Genomic DNA, 6,802 nt, shown 5'->3' on the forward strand with positions numbered 1-6,802 from the left:
CCCTGAGGTCAATTTATGAATCACCACAGCAAAGGTGGAAAAAAGAAGAAGTGTGGCTTGAGACCCTGAGGTCAGTGTTAAGGCAGGTCACAATATATGGTGCAAGTCAGGGACAGGCAACACACTGATCCACTATGTACAAGTACATACCATACTTAAATATATATACATTTCCTATGCTGCAGCATAAACCATTGCGGCAATCAGCAAACTAAAAATGCCTAAGTCACCCATGTGTAGTTTAGGCATACATGGAAGTGTTACGCTGCATTTTACACAGTGTACTAGAGATCTTATACCACTTGGACGTCAGGGTTCCTTGAACCAAATCCATATATGGGCAACACAGAGCCTGGTGTCAAGTGAGATAAATCACCACTTTTCACAATTACTGCAGAAGAAAAATGCAAGCTGAATGCATGTACTTTTTACCCGAGGTCAAAATATGGCTATCGGGTATTGCAAAGGCCTTGTGTCCGTCCATCTGTCTGTCTTGTCCATCTGCCTGTGCTCAGCATAACTCCATTCCTGTTACTGCCAGGGTCTTCAAATTTATAGGGAACATTCCTGGGACACAGATCTTGGACAAGGTCAAAGATGGCTAACCTTGACATATTTTAAGAGGTCAAAAGGTCACATTCTGTTTCCTATTTTTATGCTCACATGGTGGAGGGTTTTTTAGCATTACGTTATTTTTATAAACTACCATTACAAAAATGTTTATTATCAGTATACCTCTTTTAAAGTAAAAATTTAGCGAGTGTACTTTTAGATTACTTATGCATTTTTCAGATATATACATAACAGATTATACTTAAAGTATACTTGGCCTATACTGGCAAGTACACACAAAAATCTTAGTAAATGTGCTGTAAACTGACAAATATACAGAAAAGTCTATCTGATGAATATGGAATAAAACAGTGAAAATCCGAAGAATATTCGGGTTATACTGATGGTATACAAGAAAGTGTAAGTACATATGTACAGTAGTGTTCAGAATAACAGTAGTGCTATGTGACTAAAAAAAATAATCCAGGTTTTGAGTATATTTCTTATTGTTACATGGGAAACAAGGTACCAGTAGATTCAGTAGATTCTCACAAATCCAACAAGACCAAACATTCATGATATACACACTCTTAAGGCTATGAAATTGGGCTATTAGTAAAAAAAAAAGTAGAAAAGGGGGTGTTCACAATAATAGTAGCATCTGCTGTTGACGCTACAAACTCAAAACTATTATGTTCAAACTGCTTTTTTAGCAATCCTGTGAATCACTAAACTAGTATTTAGTTGTATAACCAGTTTTTCAGGATTTCTTCAGATCTGCGAGGCATTCATTTTGTTGGTTTGGAACCAAGATTTTGCTTGTTTACTAGTGTGCTTGGGGTCATTGTTTTGTTGAAACACCCATTTCAAGGGCATGTCCTCTTCAGCATAAGGCAACATGACCTCTTCAAGTATTATGACATATCCAAACTGATCCCTGATACCTGGTATGCGATATATAGGCCCAACACCATAGTAAGAGAAACATGCCCATATCATGATGCTTGCACCACCATGCTTCACTGTCTTCACTGTGAACTGTGGCTTGAATTCAGAGTTTGGGGGTCGTCTCACAAACTGTCTGCGGCCCTTGGACCCAAAAAGAACAGTTTTACTCTCATCAGTCCACAAAATATTCCTCCATTTCTCTTTAGGCCAGTTGATGTGTTCTTTGGCAAATTGTAACCTCTTCTGCACATGTCTTTTATTTAACAGAGGGACTTTGCGGGGGATTCTTGCAAATAAATTAGCTTCACACAGGCATCTTCTAACCGTCACAGCACTTACAGGTAACTCCAGACTGTCTTTGATCATCCTGGAGCTGATCAATGGGTGAACCTTTGCCATTCTGGTTATTCTTCTATCCAATTTGATGGTTGTTTTCCATTTTCTTCCACGCGTCTGTTTTTTTTTTTTTGTGTGTGTCTATTTTAAAGCATTGGAGATCATTGTAGATGAACAGCCTATAATCTTTTGCACCTGCATATAAGTTTTCCCCTCTCCAATCAACTTTTTAATCAAACTACGCTGTTCTTCTGAACAATGTCTTGAATGTCCCATTTTCCTCAGCCTTTCAAAGAGAAAAGCATGTTCAACAGGTGCTGGCTTCATCCTTAAATAGGGGACACCTGATTCACACCTGTTTGTTCCACAAAATTGATGAACTCACTGACTGAATGCCACACTACTATTATTGTGAACTCCCCCTTTTCTACTTTTTTTTTTTACTAATAGCCCAATTTCATAGCCTTAAGAGTGTGCATATCATGACTGCTTGGTCTTGTTGGATTTGTGAGAATCTACTGAATCTACTGGTACCTTGTTTCCCATGTAACAATAAGAAATATACCAAAACCTGGATTAATCTTTTTAGTCACATAGCACTACTATTATTCTGAACACTACTGTAAGTATACTTTGGTAAGCTGACAACTATACTTGTAGCAATAAAAACAGGTGTTAAAAAGAAGTCAGCAGGCCACAGAGCTTTGTTTTCTAATCATGCACCTGTTCTGTGGAACAATCAACCTGCTGACATAAAACAGTCTGATTCTGTGGAGTCATTCAAATCGAGACCAAAGACCCATTTGTTCTCCCTTTTGCTTGATGAACATATTAATGCTGTACTGAACTACTGTTCCCTCCATCTTAAATTATGTTTCTAATAATGAGCAGGACTCATCATATGATAAAATTCTGGGATTGTAAGTGAAACAAAGGGACAGCTGCCAGCTATCACATTAGTGTCCTGTTTGTTACTCTGTTAGATTGTGCTGAAAATTAGTGTCTGAGTTGTTTGTTTCGGCTGATTGATTTCTGCTCTGTCTCTCTTTTTCAAAATGCTGTTAATCTTGGATGATCGCTAAACGTCTTGGTGGTCCCCTGCCTGACCACACAATGTTTTGACCAAGTAAGGACACATTTCCATTCATGATGAACTCAGCCACATGGGGTGTGCAGCCAGTACATTCTGAGTGCCGGTCCCAAGCCCGGATAAATGAGGAGGGTTGCGTCAGGAAGGGCATCTGGCGTAAAACAAGCAACCGAACTATACAGACTCAGAATCGAATTCCCATACCGGATCGGTCGCGGCCCGGGTTAACAACGTCCGCCACCGGTGCTATTGCCCAACAGGGTGCCGGTGGAAATTGGGCTACTGCTGGGTGAAGATGATGAAGAAGAAGAGGAAAACGTTGCTACGAACAGCGGGAGAAGAAGAAAACTAGAAGGGTGGAAATGAGAGTGGGGACTTTGAATGTTGGTAGTATGACTGGTAAAGGGAGAGAGCTGGCTGATATGATGGAGAGGAGAAAGGTAGACATATTGTGTGTGCAAGAGACCAAGTGGAAGGGAAGTAAGAGCAGGAGCATCGGCGGTGGGTACAAGTTGTTGTACCATGGTGAGGACAGGAAGAGAAATGGTGTTGGGGTCATTTTAAAGGAAGAGTATGTTAAAAGTGTGTTGGAGGTTAAGCAAGTGTCTGACAGGGTGATGAGTGTGAAGTTGGAAATTGAACGGGTGATGATGAATATCATCAGTGCATATGCCCCACAGGTTGGTTGTGAGATGAAGGAGAAAGAAGATTTCTGGAGTGTGTTAGATGAGGTGGTGGAGAGTGTGCCCAAGCATGAAAGAGTGGTGATAGGAGCAGACTTCAATGGGCATGTTGGTGATGGGAACAGAGGTGATGAGGAAGTAATGGGTAGATATGGTATCAAGGATAGGAATGGGGAAGGACAGATGGTAGTTGATTTTGGAAAAAGGATGGAAATGGCTGTGGTGAATACCTACTTTAAGAAAAGGGAGGAGCACAGGGTAACATATAAGAGTGGAGGAAGGTGCACACAGGTGGACTACATTCTTTATAGGAGATGCAAGCTAAAAGAAATCACAGACTGTAAGGTGGTAGCAGGAGAGAGTGTCACTAGACAGCACAGGATGGTTGTTTGTAGGATGACTTTAGAGGTAAAGAAGAAGAAGAGAGTGAGAGCTCAACAAAGGATCAGATGGTGGAAGCTGAAGGAGGAAGATTGTTGTGTGAAATTTAGCGAGCAGGTGAGAGAAGCACTGGTTGGAGGGGAAGCAATTTTGGACAACTGGAAAAGTACTGCAGATGTGGTGAGGGAGACAGCTAGGACAGTACTGGGTATGACATCTGGACAGTGGAAGGAAGACAAGGAGACTTGGTGGTGGAATGAAGAGGTCCAGGAAAGCATAAGGCGAAAGAGGTTGGCGAAAAAGTTTTGGGATAGTCGGAGAGATGAAGAAAGTAGACAGGAGTACAAGTAGATGCGGTGTAAGGCGAAAAGAGAAGTGGCAAAAGCAAAGGAAAAGGCATATTGCGAGCTGTACAAGAAGTTGAATAGTAAGGAAGGAGAAAAGGACTTGTACCGATTGGCCAGACAAAGGGACAGAGCTGGAAAGGATGTGCAGCAGGTTAGGGTGGTAAAAGATGCACATGGTAATGTGCTGACAAGTGAGGAGTGTGTGCTGAGAAGGTGGAGGGAATATTTTGCAGAGTTGATGAATAAAGAAAATGAGCGAGAGAAAAGGCTGGATGATGTGGTGAGAGTAAATCAGGAAGTACAAGAGATTAGCAAGGAAGAAGTGAGGGCTGCTATGAAGAGGATGAAGAGTGGAAAGGCAGTCAGTCCAGATGACATTCCAGTGGAGGCATGGAAATGTCTAGGAGAGATGGCAGTAGAGTTTCTAACCAGATTGTTTAATAAAATCTTGGAAAGTGAGAGCATGCCTGAGGAGTGGAGACGAAGTGTGCTGGTTCCTATTTTCAAGAACAAGGGTGATGTGCAGAGCTGCAGTAACTACAGAAGCATAAAGCTGATCAGCCACAGCATGAAGTTATGGGAAAGAGTAGTAGAAGCTAGGCTTAGAAAACAGGTGAAGATCTGTGAGCAACAATATGGTTTCATGCCAAGAAAGAGCACTACAGATGCAATGTTTGCTCTGATAATACTGTTGGAAAAGTACAGAGAAGGACAGAAAGAGTTACATTGTGTGTTTGTGGACTTAGAAAAAGCTTATGATAGGGTGCCAAGAGAAGAGTTGTGGTATTGTATGAGGAAGTCTGGAGTGGCAGAGAAGTATGTTAGGGTAGCGCAGGACAAGTACAAGAATAGTGTGACAGCGGTGAGATGCGCAGTAAGAATGACAGACTCATTCAAGGTGCAGGTGGGATTACACTAAGGATCAGCTCTGAGTCCTTTCTTGTTTGCAGTGGTGATGGACAGGTTGACGGATGAGATCAGACAGGAGTCCCCATGGACTATGATGTTTGCAGATGACATTGTGATCTGTAGTGAGAGTAGAGAGCAAGTTGAGTCTAGTCTGGAGAAGTGGAGATATGCTTTGGAGAGAAGGGGAATGAAAGTCAGTAGAAGCAAGACTGAGTACATGTGTGTGAATGAGAGGGAGCCCAGTGGAATAGTGCAGTTACAAGGAGTAGAAGTGGTGAAAGTAGATGAGTTTAAATATTTGGGGTCAACTGTTCAAAGTAATGGAGAGTGTGGTAGAGAGGTGAAGAAGAGCGTGCAGGCAGGGTGGAGTGGGTGGAGAAAGGAGGCAGGAGTGATTTGTGACCGAAGAATATCAGCAAGGGTGAAGGGGAAAGTTTACAAAACAGTAGTGAGACCAGCTATGTTGTATGGTTTAGAGACAGTGGCACTAACAAAAAGACAGGAGGCAGAGCTGGAGGTGGCAGAGCTGAAGATGTTGAGATTCTCTTTGGGAGTGACAAGAATGGACAAGATTAGGAATGAACATATCAGAGGGACAGCTCAGGTGGGACGGTTTGGAGACAAAGTCAGAGAGGTGAGATTGAGATGGTTTGGACATGTGTAGAGGAGGGACCCAGGGTATATAGGGAGAAGGATGCTGAGGATGGAGCCACCAGGCAGGAGGAGAAGAGGGAGACCAAAGAGGAGGTTCATGGATGTGCTGAGAGAGGACATGCAGGTGGTTGGTGTGACAGAGGAAGATACAGAGGACAGGGTGAGATGGAAACGATTGATCTGCTGTGGCGACCCCTCACGGGAACAGCCGAAAGACAAAGAAGAAGATGAATTGTGGGTCAAGCAGCCAGCTGGGGTCTGTCTCAGGGTCGCTCATTTTTGTTTGCATAATTGATCATTCTTTGTTGTATTTGGTTCACCTGATTCTTGTTATTGCTAGAATGCTATAAGCACTTGGTCACGCTCTGAATCAGGTCCATTTGAGGTTAGACCTCATCCTTGTGAAGCATGTTTGGGAGAATTATGTTGTGATTTGGTGCTATATAAATAAATTGATGTGTCTTCAGGTAACATAAATCACCAACTGCCAGAATGGATTTCATGGTCTAGGCGTTAGGGAAATGTGTTTGTAGTCAGAGGATCCTTCAAATACCAATCAGAGTGGAAAATCACTAAAGTCCACTGAATAAGTGTGCTTTTATAAACTAAAACTTGGTCTACAACTATATACCTGCCACCTTCTTCTTTGTTCGGCTGCTCCTGTTAGTGATCGCCACAGCAGATCAGTCACTTCCATCTCACCCTGTCCTCTGCATGTTCCTCTGTCACACAAACCACCTGCATGTCCTCCCTCAGCATATCCACAAACAACTTCTTTGGCCTCCCTCTTCTCCTCCTGCTTGGTGGCTCCATCCTCAGCATCCTTCTCCCTATATATCCTGGGTCCCTCCTCTGCACATGTCCAAACCATTTCAATCTCACCTTCCTGACTTTGTCCAAAA

The sequence above is a fragment of the Thalassophryne amazonica genome, chromosome 12 (assembly GCF_902500255.1).
Source record: "Thalassophryne amazonica chromosome 12, fThaAma1.1, whole genome shotgun sequence".
NCBI classification, from domain to species: domain Eukaryota; kingdom Metazoa; phylum Chordata; class Actinopteri; order Batrachoidiformes; family Batrachoididae; genus Thalassophryne; species Thalassophryne amazonica.